Source organism: Nothobranchius furzeri, chromosome 18 (genome assembly GCF_043380555.1).
Source record: "Nothobranchius furzeri strain GRZ-AD chromosome 18, NfurGRZ-RIMD1, whole genome shotgun sequence".
In the NCBI taxonomy this organism is placed as follows: domain Eukaryota; kingdom Metazoa; phylum Chordata; class Actinopteri; order Cyprinodontiformes; family Nothobranchiidae; genus Nothobranchius; species Nothobranchius furzeri.
The window spans coordinates 2,512,381-2,537,620 of NC_091758.1; positions in this window are offsets into that span (position 1 = coordinate 2,512,381).

Sequence of the window (25,240 nt, forward strand, 5' to 3'; positions counted from 1 at the left end):
AGATGATCGCACATTCCTATAGGGGGTAAAACCATGTCCCAAAGGTCACCGGGCCTGGTGTCACGTTAAAGAATTAGTCCAGTTACACCTTTGTGGGCTTATAACTTGGCTTCTGAATGTCCTAGAGAGGTTAGGTTTGTTTTAGTGTACTCCAATCAACAGCCCCTACAACCACAAAAAGGAATGGAGTCATTAGCACTTATGGTTTTTAAATGGCACCCAGAATTATGTTGCACGAAGCACAATTTCACATCATTCTGGGTTCATTTGTGTGAAAACAAGGTCCAATCAGGCTGAAACGTTACAGGAAGGTAGAATCTATTGAGTTGTAAGTGATCTGAACGTTTCAAGATGATCGCACATTCCTATAGGGGGTAAAACCATGTCCCAAAGGTCACCGGGCCTGGTGTCACGTTAAAGAATTAGTCCAGTTACACCTTTGTGGGCTTATAACTTGGCTTCTGAATGTCCTAGAGAGGTTAGGTTTGTTTTAGTGTACTCCAATCAACAGTCCCTACAACCACAAAAAGGAATGGAGTCATTAGAACTTATGGTTTTTAAATGGCACCCAGAATTATGCTGCACTAAGCACAATTTCACATCATTCTGGGTTCATTTGTGTGAGAACAAGGTCCAATCAGGCTGAAACGTTACAGGAAGGTAGAATCTATTGAGTTGTAAGTGATCTGAACGTTTCATGATGATAGCCCTTTCCTAAGGGGGTCAAACCATGTCCCAAAGTTCCCCGGATCTGGTGTCAATTTAAAGAAGTAGTCCAGTTACACATTTGTGGGCTTATAACTTGGCTTCTGAATGTCCTAGAGAGATCAGGTTTGTTTTAATGTACTCCAACCAACAGCCCCTACAACCACAAAAAGGAATGGAGTCATTAGCACTTATGGTTTGTAAATGGCACCCAGAATTATGTTGCACGAAGCACAATTTCACATCATTCTGGGTCCATTTGTGTGAAAACAAGGTCCAATCAGGCTGAAATGTTACAAGAAGGTAGAATCTATTGAGTTGTAAGTGATCTGAACGTTTCATGATGATCGCACATTCCAATAGGGGGTCAAATCATGTCCCAAAGGTCACCGGGCCTGGTGTCACTTTAAAGAAGTAGTCCAATTACACCTTTGAGGGCTTATAACTCGGTTTCTGAATGTCCTAGAGAGATCAGGGTTGTTTTAGTGTACTCCAATCAACAGCCCCTACAACGTCAAAAAGGAATGGAGTCATTAGCACTTATGGTTTGTAAATGGCACCCAGAATTATGTTGCACGAAGCACAATTTCACATCATTCTGGGTCCATTTGTGTGAAAACAAGGTCCAATCAGGCTGAACCGCTACAGGAAGGTAGAATCTATTGAGTTGTAAGTAATCTGAACGTTTCATGATGATAGCTCTTTCCTAAGGGGGTCAAACCATGTCCCAAAGGTCACCGGATCTGGTGTCAATTTAAAGAAGTAGTCCAGTTACACATTTGTGGGCTTATAACTTGGCTTCTGAATGTCCTAGAGAGATCAGGTTTGTTTTAGTGTACTCCAATCAACAGCCCCTACAACCACAAAAAGGAATGGAGTCATTAGCACTTATGGTTTTTAAATGGCACCCAGAATTATGTTGCACGAAGCACAATTTCACATCATTCTGGGTTCATTTGTCTGAAAACAAGGTCCAATCAGGCTGAAACGTTACAGGAAGGTAGAATCTATTGAGTTGTAAGTGATCTGAACGTTTCAAGATGATCGCACATTCCTATAGGGGGTCAAACCATGTCCCAAAGGTCACCAGGCCTGGTGTCGCTTTAAAGAAGCAGTCCAGTTACACCTTTGTGGGCTTATAACTTGGCTTCTGAATGTCGTAGAGAGATCAGGTTTGTTTTAATGTACTCCAATCAACAGCCCCTACAACCACAAAAAGGAATGGAGTCATTAGCACTTATGGTTTTTAAATGGCACCCTGAATTATGTTGCACGAAGCACAATTTCACATCATTCAGGGGTTCATTTGTGTGAAAACAAGGTCCAATCAGGCTGAAATGTTACAGGAAGGTAGAATCTATTGAGTTGTAAGTGATCTGAATGTTTCATTATGATAGCACTTTCCTAAGGGGGTCAAACCATGTCCCAAAGGTCACCGGATCTGGTGTCAATTTAAAGAAGTAGTCCAGTTACACATTTGTGGGCTTATAACTTGGCTTCTGAATGTCCTAGAGAGATCAGGTTTGTTTTAGAGTACTCCAATTAACAGCCCCCATTACCACTTAAAGGAATGGAGTCATTAGCACTTATGGTTTTTAAATGGCACCCAGAATTATGTTGCACAAAGCACAATTTCACATCATTCTGGGTTCATATGAGTGAAAACAAGGTCCAATCAGGCTGAAACGTTACAAGAAGGTAGAATCTATTGAGTTGTAAGTGATCTGAACGTTTCATGATGATCGCACTTTCCTAAGGGGGTAAAACCATGTCCCAAAGGTCACCGGGCCTGGTGTCACTTTAAAGAAGTAGTCCAGTTACACATTTGTGGGCTTATAACTTGGCTTCTGAATGTCCTAGAGAGATCAGGTTTGTTTTAATGTACTCCAACCAACAGCCCCTACAACCACAAAAAGGAATGGAGTCATTAGCACTTATGGTTTGTAAATGGCACCCAGAATTATGTTGCACGAAGCACAATTTCACATCATTCTGGGTCCATTTGTGTGAAAACAAGGTCCAATCAGGCTGAAATGTTACAAGAAGGTAGAATCTATTGAGTTGTAAGTGATCTGAACGTTTCATGATGATCGCACATTCCTATAGGGGGTCAAACCATGTCCCAAAGGTCACCGGGCCTGGTGTCACTTTAAAGAAGTAGTCCAGTTACACCTTTGAGGGCTTATAACTTGGCTTCTGAATGTCCTAGAGAGATCAGGTTTGTTTTAGTGTACTCCAATGAAAAGCCCCTACAAACTCAAAAAGGAATGGAGTCATTAGCACTTATGGTTTGTAAATGGCACCCAGAATTATGTTGCACGAAGCACAATTTCACATCATTCTGGGTCCATTTGTGTGAAAACAAGGTCCAATCAGGTTGAAACGCTACAAGAAGGTAGATTCTATTGAGTTGTAAGTGATCTGAACGTTTCATGATGATAGCACTTTCCTAAGGGGGTCAAACCATGTCCCAAAGGTCACCGGATCTGGTGTCAATTTAAAGAAGTAGTCCAGTTACACATTTGTGGCCTTATAACTTGGCTTCTGAATGTCCAAGAGAGATCAAGTTTGTTTTAGAGTACTCCAATTAACAGCCCCCATTACCACTAAAAGGAATGGAGTCATTAGCACTTATGGTTTTTAAATGGCACCCAGAATTATGTTGCACAAAGCACAATTTCACATCATTCTGGGTTCATTTGTGTGAAAACAAGGTCCAATCAGTCTGAAACGTTACAAGAAGGTAGAATCTATTGATTTTTAAGTGATCTGAACGTTTCATGATGATCACACATTCCAATAGGGGGTAAAACCATGTCCCAAAGGTCACCGGGCCTGGTGTCACTTTAAAGAAGTAGTCCAGTTACACATTTGTGGGCTTATAACTTGGCTTCTGAATGTCCTAGAGAGATCAGGTTTGTTTTAATGTACTCCAACCAACAGCCCCTACAACCACAAAAAGGAATGGAGTCATTAGCACTTATGGTTTGTAAATGGCACCCAGAATTATGTTGCACGAAGCACAATTTCACATCATTCTGGGTTCATTTGTGTGAAAACAAGGTCCAATCAGGCTGAAATGTTACAGGAAGGTAGAATCTATTGAGTTGTAAGTGATCTGAACGTTTCATGATGATCGCACATTCCTATAGGGGGTAAAACCATGTCCCAAAGGTCACCGGGCCTGGTGTCACTTTAAAGAAGTAGTCCAGTTACACCTTTGTGGGCTTATAACTTGGCTTCTGAATGTCCTAGAGAGGTTAGGTTTGTTTTAGTGTACTCCAATCAACAGCCCCTACAACCTCAAAAAGGAATGGAGTCATTAGCACTTATGGTTTGTAAATGGCACCCAGAATTATGTTGCACGAAGCACAATTTCACATCATTCTGGGTCCATTTGTGTGAAAACAAGGTCCAATCAGGCTGAACCGCTACAGGAATTTAGAATCTATTGAGTTGTAAGTGATCTGAACGTTTCATGATGATAGCACTTTCCTAGGGGGGTAAAACCATGTCCCAAACGTCACCGGATCTGGTGTCAATTTAAAGAAGTAGTCCAATTACACATTTGTGGGCTTATAACTTGGCTTCTGAATGTCCTAGAGAGATCAGGTTTGTTTTAATGTACTCCAATCAACATCCCCTACAGCCTCAAAAATGAATGGAGTCATTAGCACTTATGGTTTTTAAATGGCACCCAGAATTATGTTGCACGAAGCACAATTTCACATCATTCTGGGTTCATTTGTGTGAAAACAAGGTCCAATCAGGCTGAAACGCTACAAGAAGGTAGAATCTATTGAGTTGTAAGTGATCTGAACGTTTCAAGATGATCGCACATTCCTATAGGGGGTCAAACCATGTCCCAAAGGTCACCAGGCCTGGTGTCACTTTAAAGAAGTAGTCCAGTTACACATTTGTGGGCTTATAACTTGGCTTCTGAATGTCCTAGAGAGGTTAGGTTTGTTTTAGTGTACTCCAATCAACAGCCCCTACAACCTCAAAAAGGAATGGAGTCATTAGCACTTATGGTTTGTAAATGGCACCCAGAATTATGTTGCACGAAGCACAATTTCACATCATTCTGGGTCCATTTGTGTGAAAACAAGGTCCAATCAGGCTGAACCGCTACAGGAATTTAGAATCTATTGAGTTGTAAGTGATCTGAACGTTTCATGATGATAGCACTTTCCTAGGGGGGTCAAACCATGTCCCAAACGTCACCGGATCTGGTGTCAATTTAAAGAAGTAGTCCAGTTACACATTTGTGGGCTTATAACTTGGCTTCTGAATGTCCTAGAGAGATCAGGTTTGTTTTAATGTACTCCAATCAACATCCCCTACAACCTCAAAAATGAATGGAGTCATTAGCACTTATGGTTTTTAAATGGCACCCAGAATTATGTTGCACGAAGCACAATTTCACATCATTCTGGGTTCATTTGTGTGAAAACAAGGTCCAATCAGGCTGAAACGCTACAAGAAGGTAGAATCTATTGAGTTGTAAGTGATCTGAACGTTTCAAGATGATCGCACATTCCTATAGGGGGTCAAACCATGTCCCAAAGGTCACCATGCCTGGTGTCACTTTAAAGAAGTAGTCCAGTTACAAATTTGTGGGCTTATAACTTGGCTTCTGAATGTCCTAGAGAGATCAGGTTTGTTTTAGTGTACTCCAATCAACATCCCCTACAACCTCAAAAAGGAATGGAGTCATTAGCACTTATGGTTTTTAAATGGCACCCAGAATTATGTTGCACGAAGCACAATTTCACATCATTCTGTGTTCATTTTGTGAAAACAAGGTCCAATCAGGCTGAAATGTTACAGGAAGGTAGAATCTATTGAGTTGTAAGTGATCTGAACGTTTCATGATGATAGTACTTTCCTAAGGGGGTCAAACCATGTCCCAAAGGTCACCGGATCTGGTGTCAATTTAAAGAAGTAGTCCAGTTACACATTTTTGGGCTTATAACTTGGCTTCTTAATGTCCTAGAGAGATCAGGTTTGTTTTAGTGTACTCCAATCAACATCCCCTACAACCTCAAAAAGGAATGGAGTCATTAGCACTTATGGTTTTTAAATGGCACCCAGAATTATGCTGCACTAAGCACAATTTCACATCATTCTGGGTTCATTTGTGTGAAAACAAGGTCCAATCAGGCTGAAACGTTACAGGAAGGTAGAATCTATTGAGTTTTAAGTGATCTGAACGTTTCATGATGATAGCACTTTCCTATAGGGGGTCAAACCATGTCCCAAAGGTCACCGGATCTGGTGTCAATTTAAAGAAGTAGTCCAGTTACAAGTTTGGGGGCTTATCACTTGGCTTCTGAATGTCCTAGAGAGATCAGGTTTGTTTTAGTGTACTCCAATCAACAGCCCCTACAACCTCAAAAAGGAATGGAGTCATTAGCACTTATGGTTTTTAAATGGCACCCAGAATTATGTTGCACGAAGCACAATTTCACATCATTCTGGGTTCATTTTGTGAAAACAAGGTCCAATCAGGCTGAAATGTTACAGGAAGATAGAATCTATTGAGTTGTAAGTGATCTGAACGTTTCATGATGATAGCACTTTCCTAATGGGGTCAAACCATGTCCCAAAGGTCACCTGATCTGGTGTCAATTTAAAGAAGTAGTCCAGTTACACATTTGTGGGCTTATAACTTGGCGTCTTAATGTCCTAGAGAGATCAGGTTGTTTTAGTGTACTCCAATCAACATCCCCTACAACCTCAAAAAGGAATGGAGTCATTAGCACTTATGGTTTCTAAATGGCACCCAGAATTATGCTGCACTAAGCACAATTTCACATCATTCTGGGTTCATTTGTGTGAAAACAAGGTCCAATCAGGCTGAAATGTTACAGGAAGGTAGAATCTATTGAGTTTTAAGTGATCTGAACGTTTCATGATGATAGCACTTTCCTATAGGGGGTCAAACCATGTCCCAAAGGTCACCGGATCTGGTGTCAATTTAAAGAAGTAGTCCAGTTACAAGTTTGTGGGCTTATCACTTGGCTTCTGAATGTCCTAGAGAGATCAGGTTTGTTTTAGTGTACTCCAATCAACAGCCCCTACAACCTCAAAAAGGAATTGAGTCATTAGCACTTATGGTTTTTAAATGGCACCCAGAATTATGTTGCACGAAGCACAATTTCACATCATTCTGGGTTCATTTTGTGAAAACAAGGTCCAATCAGGCTGAAATGTTACAGGAAGGTAGAATCTATTGAGTTGTAAGTGATATGAACGTTTCATGATGATAGCACTTTCCTAATGGGGTCAAACCATGTCCCAAAGGTCACCTGATCTGGTGTCAATTTAAAGAAGTAGTCCAATTACACCTTTGTGGGCTTATAACTTGGCTTCAGAATGTCCTAGAGAGATCAGATTTGTTTTAGTATACTCCAATCAACAGCCCCTACAACCACAAAAAGGAATGGAGTCATTAGCACTTATGGTTTTTAAATGGCACCCAGAATTATGTTGCACGAAGCACAATTTCACATCATTCTGGGCTCATTTGTGTGAAAACAAGGTCCAATCAGGCTGAAACCTTACAGGAAGGTAGAATCTATTGAGTTGTAAGTGATCTGAACATTTCAAGATGATCGCACATTCCTATAGGGGGTCAAACCATGTCCCAAAGGTCACCGGGCCTGGTCTCACATTAAAGAAGCAGTCCAGTTACACCTTTGTGGGCTTATAACTTGGCTTCTGAATGTCCTAGAGAGGTTAGGTTTGTTTTAGTGTACTCCAATCAACAGCCCCTACAACCACAAAAAGGAATGGAGTCATTAGCACTTATGGTTTGTAAATGGCACCCAGAATTATGTTGCACGAAGCACAATTTCACATCATTCTGGGTTCATTTGTGTGAAAACAAGGTCCAATCAGGCTGAAACGTTACAGGAAGGTAGAATCTATTGAGTTGTAAGAGATCTGAACGTTTCATGATGATAGCACTTTCCTAAGGGGGTCAAACCATGTCCCAAAGGTCACCGGATCTGGTGTCAATTTAAAGAAGTAGTCCAGTTACACATTTGTGGGCTTATAACTTGGCTTCTGAATGTCCTAGAGAGATCAGGTTTGTTTTAATGTACTCCAATCAACAGCCCCTACAACCACAAAAAGGAATGGAGTCATTAGCACTTATGGTTTGTAAATGGCACCCAGAATTATGTTTCACGAAGCACAATTTCACATCATTCTGGGTCCATTTGTGTGAAAACAAGGTCCAATCAGGCTGAACCGCTACAGGAAGGTAGAATCTATTGAGTTGTAAGTGATCTGAACGTTTCATGATGATAGCTCTTTCCTAAGGGGGTCAAACCATGTCCCAAAGGTCACCGGATCTATTGTAAATTTAAAGAAGTAGTCCAGTTACACATTTGTGGGCTTATAACTTGGCTTCTGAATGTCCAAGAGAGATCAGGTTTGTTTTAGTGTACTCCAATCAACAGCCACTACAACCACTAAAAGGAATGGAGTCATTAGCACTTATGGTTTGTAAATGGCACCCAGAATTATGTTGCACGAAGCACAATTTCACATCATTCTGGGTCCATTTGTGTGAAAACAAGGTCCAATCAGGCTGAAACGTTACAGGAAGGTAGAATCTATTGAGTTGTAAGTGATCTGAACGTTTCATGATGTTAGCACTTTCCTAGGGGGGTCAAACCATGTCCCAAACGTCACCGGATCTGGTGTCAATTTAAAGAAGTAGTCCAGTTACACATTTGTGGGCTTATAACTTGGCTTCTGAATGTCCTAGAGAGATCAGGTTTGTTTTAGTGTACTCCAATCAACATCCCCTACAACCTCAAAAAGGAATGGAGTCATTAGCACTTATGGTTTTTAAATGGCACCCAGAATTATGTTGCACGAAGCACAATTTCACATCATTCTGGGTTCATTTGTGTGAAAACAAGGTCCAATCAGGCTGAAACGTTACAGGAAGGTAGAATCTATTGAGTTGTAAGAGATCTGAACGTTTCATGATGATAGCACTTTCCTAAGGGGGTCAAACCATGTCCCAAAGGTCACCGGATCTGGTGTCAATTTAAAGAAGTAGTCCAGTTACACATTTGTGGGCTTATAACTTGGCTTCTGAATGTCCTAGAGAGATCAGGTTTGTTTTAATGTACTCCAATCAACAGCCCCTACAACCACAAAAAGGAATGGAGTCATTAGCACTTATGGTTTGTAAATGGCACCCAGAATTATGTTTCACGAAGCACAATTTCACATCATTCTGGGTCCATTTGTGTGAAAACAAGGTCCAATCAGGCTGAACCGCTACAGGAAGGTAGAATCTATTGAGTTGTAAGTGATCTGAACGTTTCATGATGATAGCTCTTTCCTAAGGGGGTCAAACCATGTCCCAAAGGTCACCGGATCTATTGTAAATTTAAAGAAGTAGTCCAGTTACACATTTGTGGGCTTATAACTTGGCTTCTGAATGTCCAAGAGAGATCAGGTTTGTTTTAGTGTACTCCAATCAACAGCCACTACAACCACTAAAAGGAATGGAGTCATTAGCACTTATGGTTTGTAAATGGCACCCAGAATTATGTTGCACGAAGCACAATTTCACATCATTCTGGGTCCATTTGTGTGAAAACAAGGTCCAATCAGGCTGAAACGTTACAGGAAGGTAGAATCTATTGAGTTGTAAGTGATCTGAACGTTTCATGATGATAGCACTTTCCTAGGGGGGTCAAACCATGTCCCAAACGTCACCGGATCTGGTGTCAATTTAAAGAAGTAGTCCAGTTACACATTTGTGGGCTTATAACTTGGCTTCTGAATGTCCTAGAGAGATCAGGTTTGTTTTAGTGTACTCCAATCAACATCCCCTACAACCTCAAAAAGGAATGGAGTCATTAGCACTTATGGTTTTTAAATGGCACCCAGAATTATGTTGCACGAAGCACAATTTCACATCATTCTGGGTTCATTTGTGTAAAAACAAGGTCCAATCAGGCTGAAACGCTACAAGAAGGTAGAATCTATTGAGTTGTAAGTGATCTGAACGTTTCAAGATGATCGCACATTCCTATAGGGGGTCAAACCATGTCCCAAAGGTCACCGGGCCTGGTGTCACTTTAAAGAAGTAGTCCAGTTACACATTTGTGGGCTTATAACTTGGCTTCTGAATGTCCTAGAGAGATCAGGTTTGTTTTAGTGTACTCCAATCAACATCCCCTACAACCTCAAAAAGGAATGGAGTCATTAGCACTTATGGTTTTTAAATGGCACCCAGAATTATGCTGCACTAAGCACAATTTCACATCATTCTGGGCTCATTTGTGTGAAAACAAGGTCCAATCAGGCTGAAACGTTACAGAAAGGTAGAATCTATTGAGTTGTAAGTGATCTGAACATTTCAAGATGATCGCACATTCCTTTAGGGGGTCAAACCATGTCCCAAAGGTCACCGGATCTGGTGTCAATTTAAAGAAGCAGTCCAGTTACACCTTTGTGGGCTTATAACTTGGCTTCTGAATGTCCTAGAGAGATCAGGTTTGTTTTAATGTACTCCAATCAACAGCCCCTACAACCACAAAAAGGAATGGAGTCATTAGCACTTATGGTTTTTAAATGGCACCCAGAATTATGCTGCACTAAGCACAATTTCACATCATTCTGGGTTCATTTGTGTGAAAACAAGGTCCAATCAGGCTGAAACGTTACAGGAAGGTAGAATCTATTGAGTTGTAAGTGATCTGAACGTTTCAAGATGATCGCACATTCCTATAGGGGGTAAAACCATGTCCCAAAGGTCAACGGGCCTGGTGTCACTTTAAAGAAGTAGTCCAGTTACACCTTTGTGGGCTTATAACTTGGCTTCTGAATGTCCGAGAGAGGTTAGGTTTGTTTTAGTGTACTCCAATCAACAGCCCCTACAACCACAAAAAGGAATGGAGTCATTAGCACTTATGGTTTTTAAATGGCACCCAGAATTATGTTGCACAAAGCACAATTTCACATCATTCTGGGTTCATTTGTGGGAAAACAAGGTCCAATCAGGCTGAAACGTTACAGGAAGGTAGAATCTACTGAGTTGTAAGTGATCTGAACGTTTCATGATGATAGCACTTTCCTAAGGGGGTCAAACCTTGTCCCAAAGGTCACCGGATCTGGTGTCAATTTAAAGAAGTAGTCCAGTTACACATTTGTGGGCTTATAACTTGGCTTCTGAATGTCCTAGAGAGATCAGGTTTGTTTTAATGTACTCCAATCAACAGCCCCTACAACCACAAAAAGGAATGGAGTCCTTAGCACTTATGGTTTGTAAATGGCACCCAGAATTATGTTGCACGAAGCACAATTTCACATCATTCTGGGTCCATTTGTGTGAAAACAAGGTCCAATCAGGCTGAAATGTTACAGGAATGTAGAATCTATTGAGTTGTAAGTGATCTGAACGTTTCATGATGATAGCACTTTCCTAAGGGGGTCAAACCATGTCCCAAAGGTCACCGGATCTGGTGTCAATTTAAAGAAGTAGTCCAGTTACACATTTGTGGGCTTATAACTTGGCTTCTGAATGTCCTAGAGAGATCAGGTTTGTTTTAATGTACTCCAAACAACAGCCCCTACAACCTCAAAAAGGAATGGAGTCATTAGCACTTATGGTTTATAAATGGCACCCAGAATTATGTTGCATGAAGCACAATTTCACATCATTCTGGGTCCATTTGTGTGAAAACAAGGTCCAATCAGGCTGAAACGTTAAAAGAAGGTAGAATCTATTGAGTTGTAAGTGATCTGAACGTTTCATGATGATCGCACATTCCTATAGGGGGTCAAACCATGTCCCAAAGGTCACCGGGCCTGGTGTCACTTTAAAGAAGTAGTCCAATTACACCTTTGAGGGCTTATAACTTGTTTTCTGAATGTCCTAGAGAGATCAGGTTTATTTTAGTGTACTCCAATCAACAGCCCCTACAACCTCAAAAAGGAATGGAGTCATTAGCACTCATGGTTTTTAAATTGCATCTAGATTTATGTTGCACGAAGCACAATTTCACATCATTCTGGGTCCATTTGTGTGAAAACAAGGTCCAATCAGGCTGAAACGTTACAAGAAGGTAGAATCTATTGAGTTGTAAGTGATCTGAACGTTTCATGATGATCGCACATTCCTATAGGGGGTCAAACCATGTCCCAAAGGTCACCGGGCCTGGTGTCACTTTAAAGAAGTAGTCCAGTTACACCTTTGTGGGCTTATAACTTGGCTTCTGAATACCCTAGAGAGGTCAGGTTTGTTTTAGAGTACTCCAATTAACAGCCCCCATTACCACTAAAAGGAATGGAGTCATTAGCACTTATGGTTTGTAAATGGCACCCAGAATTATGTTGCACGAAGCACAATTTCACATCATTCTGGGTCCATTTGTGTGAAAACAAGGTCCAATCAGGCTGAAACGTTACAGGAAGGTAGAATCTATTGAGTTGTAAGTGATCTGAACGTTTCATGATGATAGCACTTTCCTAGGGGGGTCAAACCATGTCCCAAACGTCACCGGATCTGGTGTCAATTTAAAGAAGTAGTCCAGTTACACATTTGTGGGCTTATAACTTGGCTTCTGAATGTCCTAGAGAGATCAGGTTTGTTTTAGTGTACTCCAATCAACATCCCCTACAACCTCAAAAAGGAATGGAGTCATTAGCACTTATGGTTTTTAAATGGCACCCAGAATTATGTTGCACGAAGCACAATTTCACATCATTCTGGGTTCATTTGTGTAAAAACAAGGTCCAATCAGGCTGAAACGCTACAAGAAGGTAGAATCTATTGAGTTGTAAGTGATCTGAACGTTTCAAGATGATCGCACATTCCTATAGGGGGTCAAACCATGTCCCAAAGGTCACCGGGCCTGGTGTCACTTTAAAGAAGTAGTCCAGTTACACATTTGTGGGCTTATAACTTGGCTTCTGAATGTCCTAGAGAGATCAGGTTTGTTTTAGTGTACTCCAATCAACATCCCCTACAACCTCAAAAAGGAATGGAGTCATTAGCACTTATGGTTTTTAAATGGCACCCAGAATTATGCTGCACTAAGCACAATTTCACATCATTCTGGGCTCATTTGTGTGAAAACAAGGTCCAATCAGGCTGAAACGTTACAGAAAGGTAGAATCTATTGAGTTGTAAGTGATCTGAACATTTCAAGATGATCGCACATTCCTTTAGGGGGTCAAACCATGTCCCAAAGGTCACCGGATCTGGTGTCAATTTAAAGAAGCAGTCCAGTTACACCTTTGTGGGCTTATAACTTGGCTTCTGAATGTCCTAGAGAGATCAGGTTTGTTTTAATGTACTCCAATCAACAGCCCCTACAACCACAAAAAGGAATGGAGTCATTAGCACTTATGGTTTTTAAATGGCACCCAGAATTATGCTGCACTAAGCACAATTTCACATCATTCTGGGTTCATTTGTGTGAAAACAAGGTCCAATCAGGCTGAAACGTTACAGGAAGGTAGAATCTATTGAGTTGTAAGTGATCTGAACGTTTCAAGATGATCGCACATTCCTATAGGGGGTAAAACCATGTCCCAAAGGTCAACGGGCCTGGTGTCACTTTAAAGAAGTAGTCCAGTTACACCTTTGTGGGCTTATAACTTGGCTTCTGAATGTCCGAGAGAGGTTAGGTTTGTTTTAGTGTACTCCAATCAACAGCCCCTACAACCACAAAAAGGAATGGAGTCATTAGCACTTATGGTTTTTAAATGGCACCCAGAATTATGTTGCACAAAGCACAATTTCACATCATTCTGGGTTCATTTGTGGGAAAACAAGGTCCAATCAGGCTGAAACGTTACAGGAAGGTAGAATCTACTGAGTTGTAAGTGATCTGAACGTTTCATGATGATAGCACTTTCCTAAGGGGGTCAAACCTTGTCCCAAAGGTCACCGGATCTGGTGTCAATTTAAAGAAGTAGTCCAGTTACACATTTGTGGGCTTATAACTTGGCTTCTGAATGTCCTAGAGAGATCAGGTTTGTTTTAATGTACTCCAATCAACAGCCCCTACAACCACAAAAAGGAATGGAGTCCTTAGCACTTATGGTTTGTAAATGGCACCCAGAATTATGTTGCACGAAGCACTATTTCACATCATTCTGGGTCCATTTGTGTGAAAACAAGGTCCAATCAGGCTGAAATGTTACAGGAATGTAGAATCTATTGAGTTGTAAGTGATCTGAACGTTTCATGATGATAGCACTTTCCTAAGGGGGTCAAACCATGTCCCAAAGGTCACCGGATCTGGTGTCAATTTAAAGAAGTAGTCCAGTTACACATTTGTGGGCTTATAACTTGGCTTCTGAATGTCCTAGAGAGATCAGGTTTGTTTTAATGTACTCCAAACAACAGCCCCTACAACCTCAAAAAGGAATGGAGTCATTAGCACTTATGGTTTATAAATGGCACCCAGAATTATGTTGCATGAAGCACAATTTCACATCATTCTGGGTCCATTTGTGTGAAAACAAGGTCCAATCAGGCTGAAACGTTAAAAGAAGGTAGAATCTATTGAGTTGTAAGTGATCTGAACGTTTCATGATGATCGCACATTCCTATAGGGGGTCAAACCATGTCCCAAAGGTCACCGGGCCTGGTGTCACTTTAAAGAAGTAGTCCAATTACACCTTTGAGGGCTTATAACTTGTTTTCTGAATGTCCTAGAGAGATCAGGTTTATTTTAGTGTACTCCAATCAACAGCCCCTACAACCTCAAAAAGGAATGGAGTCATTAGCACTCATGGTTTTTAAATTGCATCTAGATTTATGTTGCACGAAGCACAATTTCACATCATTCTGGGTCCATTTGTGTGAAAACAAGGTCCAATCAGGCTGAAACGTTACAAGAAGGTAGAATCTATTGAGTTGTAAGTGATCTGAACGTTTCATGATGATCGCACATTCCTATAGGGGGTCAAACCATGTCCCAAAGGTCACCGGGCCTGGTGTCACTTTAAAGAAGTAGTCCAGTTACACCTTTGTGGGCTTATAACTTGGCTTCTGAATACCCTAGAGAGGTCAGGTTTGTTTTAGAGTACTCCAATTAACAGCCCCCATTACCACTAAAAGGAATGGAGTCATTAGCACTTATGGTTTTTTGAACGAAGCACAATTTCACATCATTCTGGGTTCATTTGTGTGAAAACAAGGTCCAATCAGGCTGAAACGTTACAGGAAGGTAGAATCTATTGAGTTGTAAGTGATTTGAACATTTCATGATGATAGCACTTTACTAAGGGGGTCAAACCATGTCCCAAAGGTCACCGGATCTGGTGTCAATTTAAAGAAGTAGTCCAGTTACACATTTGTGGGCTTATAACTTGGCTTCTGAATGCCCTAGAGAGATCAGGTATGTTTTAGTATACTCCAATCAACAGCCCCTACAACCACAAAAAGGAATGGAGTCATTAGCACTTATGGTTTGTAAATGGCACCCAGAATTATGTTGCACGAAGCACAATTTCACATCATTCTGGGTCCATTTGTGTGAAAACAAGGTCCAATCAGGCTGAAACGTTACAAGAAGGTAGAATCTATTGAGTTGTAAGTGATCTGAACGTTTCATGATGATCGCACATTCCTATAGGGGGTCAAACCATGTCCCAAAGGTCACCGGGCCTGGTGTCACTTTAAAGAAGTAGTCCAGTTACACCTTTGTGGGCTTATAACTTGGCTTCTGAATATCCTAGAGAGGTCAGGTTTGTTTTATAGTACTCCAATTAACAGCCCCCATTACCACTAAAAGGAATGGAGTCATTAGCACTTATGGTTTTTAAATGACACCCAGAATTATGTTGCACGAAGCACAATTTCACATCATTCTGGGTCCATTTGTGTGAAAACAAGGTCCAGTCAGGCTGAAACGTTACAATAAGGTAGAATCTATTGAGTTGTAAGTGATCTGAACGTTTCATGATGATCGCACATTCCTATAGGGGGTCAAACCATGTCCCAAAGGTCGCCGGATCTGGTGTCAATTTAAAGAAGTAGTCCAGTTACACCTTTGTGGGCTTATAACTTGGCTTCTGAATACCCTAGAGAGGTCAGGTTTGTTTTAGAGTACTCCAATTAACAGCCCCCATTACCACTAAAAGGAATGGAGTCATTAGCACTTATGGTTTTTTGCACGAAGCACAATTTCACATCATTCTGGGTTCATTTGTGTGAAAACAAGGTCCAATCAGGCTGAAACGTTACAGGAACGTAGAATCTATTGAGTTGTAAGTGATTTGAACGTTTCATGATGATAGCACTTTCCTAAGGGGGTCAAACCATGTCCCAAAGGTCACCGGATCTGGTGTCACTTTAAAGAAGTAGTCCAGTTACACCTTTGTGGGCTTATAACTTGGCTTCTGAATACCCTAGAGAGGTCAGGTTTGTTTTAGAGTACTCCAATTAACAGCCCCCATTACCACTAAAAGGAATGGAGTCATTAGCACTTATGGTTTTTTGCACGAAGCACAATTTCACATCATTCTGGGTTCATTTGTGTGAAAACAAGGTCCAATCAGGCTGAAACGTTACAGGAAGGTAGAATCTATTGAGTTGTAAGTGATTTGAACGTTTCATGATGATAGCACTTTCCTAAGGGGGTCAAACCATGTCCCAAAGGTCACCGGATCTGGTGTCAATTTAAAGAAGTAGTCCAGTTACACATTTGTGGGCTTATAACTTGGCTTCTGAATGTCCTAGAGCAGGGGTGTCAAACTCATTTTAGCTCAGGGGCCACATTGAGGGAAATCTAGTCCCAAGTGGGCCGGACCGGTAAATTAATTAAATACTTCAGATTGTTTTCTTTGTTTTAATACAATCAATATAAAATGAGGCTGGAGCCTGAGGACAGAGTAGTACAAGTACAACACCTGAAGTGTACTTGAAAATTTGAAAAAAAAAATAAAATAAAATAAATAAAATAAAACATTCCTTAGTGATTCAAAGAGCTTACAGATCACATGGCAAGATCAGTTTCATGCAGCACTTAAAGTATATTCGACTCATTTTACTTTACATCTTTTAGCTTTCACCAGCACATCAACATCAGAAGTCACATCCTGAGTGGCGGCCAACTTCAGGATGTGATTCAAGTTCTTGTGTGAGCCTTGAGCGCAGCTTTGCTTTATTTATACTCGTTACAGAGGAAACTTGCTCACAAAGATACGTTTATTTTCACTCTACATTGTAAAGTATGAAAATAAAGTTTACACAACCATCTCGCGGGCCGGATCTAACCCACTTGTGGGCCAGGAAGGTAGAATCTATTGAGTTGTAAGTGATCTGAACGTTTCATGATGAAAGCACTTTCCTAAGGGGGTAAAACCATGTCCCAAAGGTCACCGGATCTGGTGTCAATTTAAAGAAGTAGTCCAGTTACACATTTGTGGGCTTATAACTTGGCTTCTGAATGTCCTAGAGAGATCTGGTTTGTTTTAATGTACTCCAGCCAACAGCCCCTACAACCACTAAAAGGAATGGAGTCATTAGCACTTATGGTTTGTAAATGGCACCTAGAATGTTGTTGCACGAAGCACAATTTCACATCATTCTGGGTCCATTTGTGTGAAAACAAGGTCCAATCAGGCTGAAACGTTACAGGAAGGTAGAATCTATTGAGTTGTAAGTGATCTGAACGTTTCAAGATGATCGCACATTCCTATAGGGGGTAAAACCATGTCCCAAAGGTCACCGGATCTGGTGTCAATTTAAAGAAGTAGTCCAGTTACACATTTGTGGGCTTATAACTTGGCTTCTGAATGTCCTAGAGAGGTTAGGTTTGTTTTAGTGTACTCCAATCAACAGCCCCTACAACCACAAAAAGGAATGGAGTCATTAGCACTTATGGTTTGTAAATGGCACCCAGAATTATGTTGCACGAAGCACAATTTCACATCATTCTGGGTCCATTTTTGTGAAAACAAGGTCCAATCAGGCTGAAACGTTACAAGAAGGTAGAATCTATTGAGTTGTAAGTGATCTGAACGTTTCATGATGATCGCACATTCCTATAGGAGGTCAAACCATGTCCCAAAGAACACCGGATCTGGTGTCACTTGAAAGAAGTAGTCCAGTTACACATTTGTGGGCTTATAACTTGGCTTCTGAATGTCCTAGAGAGATCAGGTTTGTTTTAATGTACTCCAATCAACAGCCCCTACAACCTCAAAAAGGAATGGAGTCATTAGCACTTATGGTTTTTAAATGGCACCCAGATTTATGCTGCACTAAGCACAATTTCACATCATTCTGGGTTCATTTGTGTGAAAACAAGGTCCAATCAGGCTGAAACATTACAAGAAGGTAGAATCTATTGAGTTGTAAGTGATCTGAACGTTTCAAGATGATCGCACTTTCCTAAGGGGGTCAAACCATTTCCCAAAGGTCACCGGATCTGGTGTCAATTTAAAGAAGTAGTCCAGTTACACATTTGTGGGCTTATAACTTGGCTTCTGAATGTCCTAGAGAGATCAGGTTTGTTTTAGTATACTCCAATCAACAGCCCCTACAACCTCAAAAAGGAATTGAGTCATTAGCACTTATGGTTTTTAAATGGCACCCAGAAATATGTTGCACAAAGCACAATTTCACATCATTCTGGGTTCATTTGTGTGAATACAAGGTCCAATCAGGCTGAAACGTTACAGGAATGTAGAATCTACTGAGTTGTAAGTGATCTGAACGTTTCATGATGATAGCACTTTCCTAAGGGGGTCAAACCATGTCCCAAAGGTCACCGGATCTGGTGTCAATTTAAAGAAGTAGTCCAGTTACACATTTGTGGGCTTATAACTTGGCTTCTGAATGTCCTAGAGAGATCAGGTTTGTTTTAATGTACTCCAACCAACAGCCCCTACAACCACAAAAAGAATGGCGTCATTAGCACTTATGGTTTGTAAATGGCACCCAGAATTATGTTGCATGAAGCACAATTTCACATCATTCTGGGTCCATTTGTGTGAAAACAAGGTCCAATCAGGCTGAAACGTTACAAGAAGGTAGAATCTATTGAGTTGTAAGTGATCTGAACATTTCATGATGATCGCACATTCCTATAGGGGGTCAAACCATGTCCCAAAGGTCACCGGGCCTGGTGTCACTTTAAAGAAGTAGTCCAGTTATACCTTTGTGGACTTATAACTTGGCTTCTGAATATCCTAGAGAGATCAGGTTTGTTTTAGAGTACTCCAATTAGCAGCCCCAATTACCACTAAAAGGAATGGAGTCATTAGCACTTATGGTTTTTAAATGGCACCCAGAATTATGTTGCACGAAGCACAATTTCACATCATTCTGGGTTCATTTGTGTGAAAACAAGGTCCAATCAGGCTGAAACTTTACAGGAAGGTAGAATCTATTGAGTTGTAAGTGATCTGAACGTTTCATGATGATAGCACTTTCCTAAGGGGGTAAAACCATGTCCCAAAGGTCACCGGATCTGGTGTCAATTTAAAGAAGTAGTCCAGTTACACATTTGTGGGCTTATAACTTGGCTTCTGAATGTCCTAGAGAGATCAGGTTTGTTTTAATGTACTCCAGCCAACAGCCCCTACAACCACAAAAAGGAATGGAGTCATTAGCACTTATGGTTTGTAAATGGCACCTAGAATGTTGTTGCACGAAGCACAATTTCACATCATTCTGGGTCCATTTGTGTGAAAACAAGGTCCAATCAGGCTGAAACGTTACAGGAATGTAGAATCTACTGAGTTGTAAGTGATCTGAACGTTTCATGATGATAGCACTTTCCTAAGGGGGTCAAACCATGTCCCAAAGGTCACCGGATCTGGTGTCAATTTAAAGAAGTAGTCCAGTTACACATTTGTGGGCTTATAACTTGGCTTCTGAATGTCCTAGAGAGATCAGGTTTGTTTTAATGTACTCCAACCAACAGCCCCTACAACCACAAAAAGAATGGCGTCATTAGCACTTATGGTTTGTAAATGGCACCCAGAATTATGTTGCATGAAGCACAATTTCACATCATTCTGGGTCCATTTGTGTGAAAACAAGGTCCAATCAGGCTGAAACGTTACAAGAAGGTAGAATCTATTGAGTTGTAAGTGATCTGAACATTTCATGATGATCGCACATTCCTATAGGGGGTCAAACCATGTCCCAAAGGTCACCGGGCCTGGTGTCACTTTAAAGAAGTAGTCCAGTTATACCTTTGTGGACTTATAACTTGGCTTCTGAATATCCTAGAGAGATCAGGTTTGTTTTAGAGTACTCCAATTAGCAGCCCCAATTACCACTAAAAGGAATGGAGTCATTAGCACTTATGGTTTTTAAATGGCACCCAGAATTATGTTGCACGAAGCACAATTTCACATCATTCTGGGTTCATTTGTGTGAAAACAAGGTCCAATCAGGCTGAAACTTTACAGGAAGGTAGAATCTATTGAGTTGTAAGTGATCTGAACGTTTCATGATGATAGCACTTTCCTAAGGGGGTAAAACCATGTCCCAAAGGTCACCGGATCTGGTGTCAATTTAAAGAAGTAGTCCAGTTACACATTTGTGGGCTTATAACTTGGCTTCTGAATGTCCTAGAGAGATCAGGTTTGTTTTAATGTACTCCAGCCAACAGCCCCTACAACCACAAAAAGGAATGGAGTCATTAGCACTTATGGTTTGTAAATGGCACCTAGAATGTTGTTGCACGAAGCACAATTTCACATCATTCTGGGTCCATTTGTGTGAAAACAAGGTCCAATCAGGCTGAAACGTTACAGGAAGGTAGAATCTATTGAGTTGTAAGTGATCTGAACGTTTCAAGATGATCGCACATTCCTATAGGGGGTAAAACCATGTCCCAAAGGTCACCGGATCTGGTGTCAATTTAAAGAAGTAGTCCAGTTACACATTTGTGGGCTTATAACTTGGCTTCTGAATGTCCTAGAGAGGTTAGGTTTGTTTTAGTGTACTCCAATCAACAGCCCCTACAACCACAAAAAGGAATGGAGTCATTAGCACTTATGGTTTTTAAATGGCACCCGGAATTATGTTGCACGAAGCACAATTTCACATCATTCTGGGTCCATTTGTGTGAAAACAAGGTCCAATCAGGCTGAAACGTTACAAGAAGGTAGAATCTATTGAGTTGTAAGTGATCTGAACGTTTCATGATGATCGCACATTCCTATAGGAGGTCAAACCATGTCCCAAAGAACACCGGATCTGGTGTCACTTGAAAGAAGTAGTCCAGTTACACATTTGTGGGCTTATAACTTGGCTTCTGAATGTCCTAGAGAGATCAGGTTTGTTTTAATGTACTCCAATCAACAGCCCCTACAACCACAAAAAGGAATGGAGTCATTAGCACTTATGGTTTGTAAATGGCACCCAGAATTATGTTGCATGAAGCACAATTTCACATCATTCTGGGTCCATTTGTGTGAAAACAAGGTCCAATCAGGCTGAAACGTTACAAGAAGGTAGAATCTATTGAGTTGTAAGTGATCTGAACGTTTCAAGATGATCGCACTTTCCTAAGGGGGTCAAACCATTTCCAAAAGGTCACCGGATCTGGTGTCAATTTAAAGAAGTAGTCCAGTTACACATTTGTGGGCTTATAACTTGGCTTCTGAATGTCCTAGAGAGATCAGGTTTGTTTTAGTATACTCCAATCAACAGCCCCTACAACCTCAAAAAGGAATGGAGTCATTAGCACTTATGGTTTTTAAATGGCACCCAGAAATATGTTGCACAAAGCACAATTTCACATCATTCTGGGTTCATTTGTGTGAATACAAGGTCCAATCAGGCTGAAACGTTACAGGAATGTAGAATCTACTGAGTTGTAAGTGATCTGAACGTTTCATGATGATAGCACTTTCCTAAGGGGGTCAAAACATGTCCCAAAGGTCACCGGATCTGGTGTCAATTTAAAGAAGTAGTCCAGTTACACATTTGTGGGCTTATAACTTGGCTTCTGAATGTCCTAGAGAGACCAGGTTTGTTTTAATGTACTCCAACCAACAGCCCCTACAACCACAAAAAGGAATGGAGTCATTAGCGCTTATGGTTTGTAAATGGCACCTAGAATGTTGTTGCACGAAGCACAATTTCACAACATTCTGGGTCCATTTGTGTGAAAACAAGGTCCAATCAGGCTGAAACGTTACAAGAAGGTACAATCTATTGAGTTGTAAGTGATCTGAATGTTTCATGATGATCGCACATTCCTATAGGGGGTCAAACCATGTCCCAAAGGTCACCGGGCCTGGTGTCACTTTAAAGAAGTAGTCAAATTACACCTTTGAGGGCTTATAACTTGTTTTCTGAATGTCCTAGAGAGATCAGGTTTGTTTTAATGTACTCCAATCAACAGCCCCTACAAGGTATGGAGTCATTAGCACTTATGGTTTTTAAATGGCACCCAGAATTATGTTGCACGAAGCACAATTTCACATCATTCTGGGTCCATTTGTGTGAAAACAAGGTCCAATCAGGCTGAAACGTTACAAGAAGGTAGAATCTATTGAGTTGTAAGTGATCTGAACGTTTCATGATGATCGCACATTCCTATAGGAGGTCAAACCATGTCCCAAAGAACACCGGATCTGGTGTCACTTGAAAGAAGTAGTCCAGTTACACATTTGTGGGCTTATAACTTGGCTTCTGAATGTCCTAGAGAGATCAGGTTTGTTTTAATGTACTCCAATCAACAGCCCCTACAACCACAAAAAGGAATGGAGTCATTAGCACTTATGGTTTGTAAATGGCACCCAGAATTATGTTGCATGAAGCACAATTTCACATCATTCTGGGTCCATTTGTGTGAAAACAAGGTCCAATCAGGCTGAAACGTTACAAGAAGGTAGAATCTATTGAGTTGTAAGTGATCTGAACGTTTCAAGATGATCGCACTTTCCTAAGGGGGTCAAACCATTTCCAAAAGGTCACCGGATCTGGTGTCAATTTAAAGAAGTAGTCCAGTTACACATTTGTGGGCTTATAACTTGGCTTCTGAATGTCCTAGAGAGATCAGGTTTGTTTTAGTATACTCCAATCAACAGCCCCTACAACCTCAAAAAGGAATGGAGTCATTAGCACTTATGGTTTTTAAATGGCACCCAGAAATATGTTGCACAAAGCACAATTTCACATCATTCTGGGTTCATTTGTGTGAATACAAGGTCCAATCAGGCTGAAACGTTACAGGAATGTAGAATCTACTGAGTTGTAAGTGATCTGAACGTTTCATGATGATAGCACTTTCCTAAGGGGGTCAAACCATGTCCCAAAGGTCACCGGATCTGGTGTCAATTTAAAGAAGTAGTCCAGTTACACATTTGTGGGCTTATAACTTGGCTTCTGAATGTCCTAGAGAGACCAGGTTTGTTTTAATGTACTCCAACCAACAGCCCCTACAACCACAAAAAGGAATGGAGTCATTAGCGCTTATGGTTTGTAAATGGCACCTAGAATGTTGTTGCACGAAGCACAATTTCACAACATTCTGGGTCCATTTGTGTGAAAACAAGGTCCAATCAGGCTGAAACGTTACAAGAAGGTACAATCTATTGAGTTGTAAGTGATCTGAATGTTTCATGATGATCGCACATTCCTATAGGGGGTCAAACCATGTCCCAAAGGTCACCGGGCCTGGTGTCACTTTAAAGAAGTAGTCAAATTACACCTTTGAGGGCTTATAACTTGTTTTCTGAATGTCCTAGAGAGATCAGGTTTGTTTTAATGTACTCCAATCAACAGCCCCTACAAGGTATGGAGTCATTAGCACTTATGGTTTGTAAATGGCACCCAGAATTATGTTGCATGACACACAATTTCACATCATTCTGGGTCCATTTGTGTGAAAACAAGGTCCAATCAGGCTGAAACGTTACAAGAAGGTAGAATCTATTGAGCTGTAAGTGATCTGAACGTTTCAAGATGATCACACTTTCCTAAGGGGGTCAAACCATTTCCCAAAGGTCACCGGATCTGGTGTCAATTTAAAGAAGTAGTCCAGTTACACATTTGTGGGCTTATAACTTGGCTTCTGAATGTCCTAGAGAGATCAGGTTTGTTTTAGTATACTCCAATCAACAGCCCCTACAACCACAAAAAGGAATGGAGTCATTAGCACTTATGGTTTTTAAATGGCACCCAGAAATATGTTGCACAAAGCACAATTTCACATCATTCTGGGTTCATTTGTGTGAATACAAGGTCCAATCAGGCTGAAACGTTACAGGAATGTAGAATCTACTGAGTTGTAAGTGATCTGAACGTTTCATGATGATAGCACTTTCCTAAGGGGGTCAAACCATGTCCCAAAGGTCACCGGATCTGGTGTCAATTTAAAGAAGTAGTCCAGTTACACATTTGTGGGCTTATAACTTGGCTTCTGAATGTCCTAGAGAGATCAGGTTTGTTTTAATGTACTCCAACCAACAGCCCCTACAACCACAAAAAGAATGGCGTCATTAGCACTTATGGTTTGTAAATGGCACCCAGAATTATGTTGCATGAAGCACAATTTCACATCATTCTGGGTCCATTTGTGTGAAAACAAGGTCCAATCAGGCTGAAACGTTACAAGAAGGTAGAATCTATTAAGTTGTAAGTGATCTGAACATTTCATGATGATCGCACATTCCTATAGGGGGTCAAACCATGTCCCAAAGGTCACCGGGCCTGGTGTCACTTTAAAGAAGTAGTCCAGTTATACCTTTGTGGACATATAACTTGGCTTCTGAATATCCTAGAGAGATCAGGTTTGTTTTAGAGTACTCCAATTAGCAGCCCCAATTACCACTAAAAGGAATGGAGTCATTAGCACTTATGGTTTTTAAATGGCACCCAGAATTATGTTGCACGAAGCACAATTTCACATCATTCTGGCTTCATTTGTGTGAAAACAAGGTCCAATCAGGCTGAAACTTTACAGGAAGGTAGAATCTATTGAGTTGTAAGTGATCTGAACGTTTCATGATGATAGCACTTTCCTAAGGGGGTAAAACCATGTCCCAAAGGTCACCGGATCTGGTGTCAATTTAAAGAAGTAGTCCAGTTACACATTTGTGGGCTTATAACTTGGCTTCTGAATGTCCTAGAGAGATCAGGTTTGTTTTAGTATACTCCAATCAACAGCCCCTACAACCTCAAAAAGGAATGGAGTCATTAGCACTTATGGTTTTTAAATGGCACCCAGAAATATGTTGCACAAAGCACAATTTCACATCATTCTGGGTTCATTTGTGTGAATGCAAGGTCCAATCAGGCTGAAACGTTACAGGAATGTAGAATCTACTGAGTTGTAAGTGATCTGAACGTTTCATGATGATAGCACTTTCCTAAGGGGGTCAAACCATGTCCCAAAGGTCACCGGATCTGGTGTCAATTTAAAGAAGTAGTCCAGTTACCCATTTGTGGGCTTATAACTTGGCTTCTGAATGTCCTAGAGAGACCAGGTTTGTTTTAATGTACTCCAACCAACAGCCCCTACAACCACAAAAAGGAATGGAGTCATTAGCGCTTATGGTTTGTAAATGG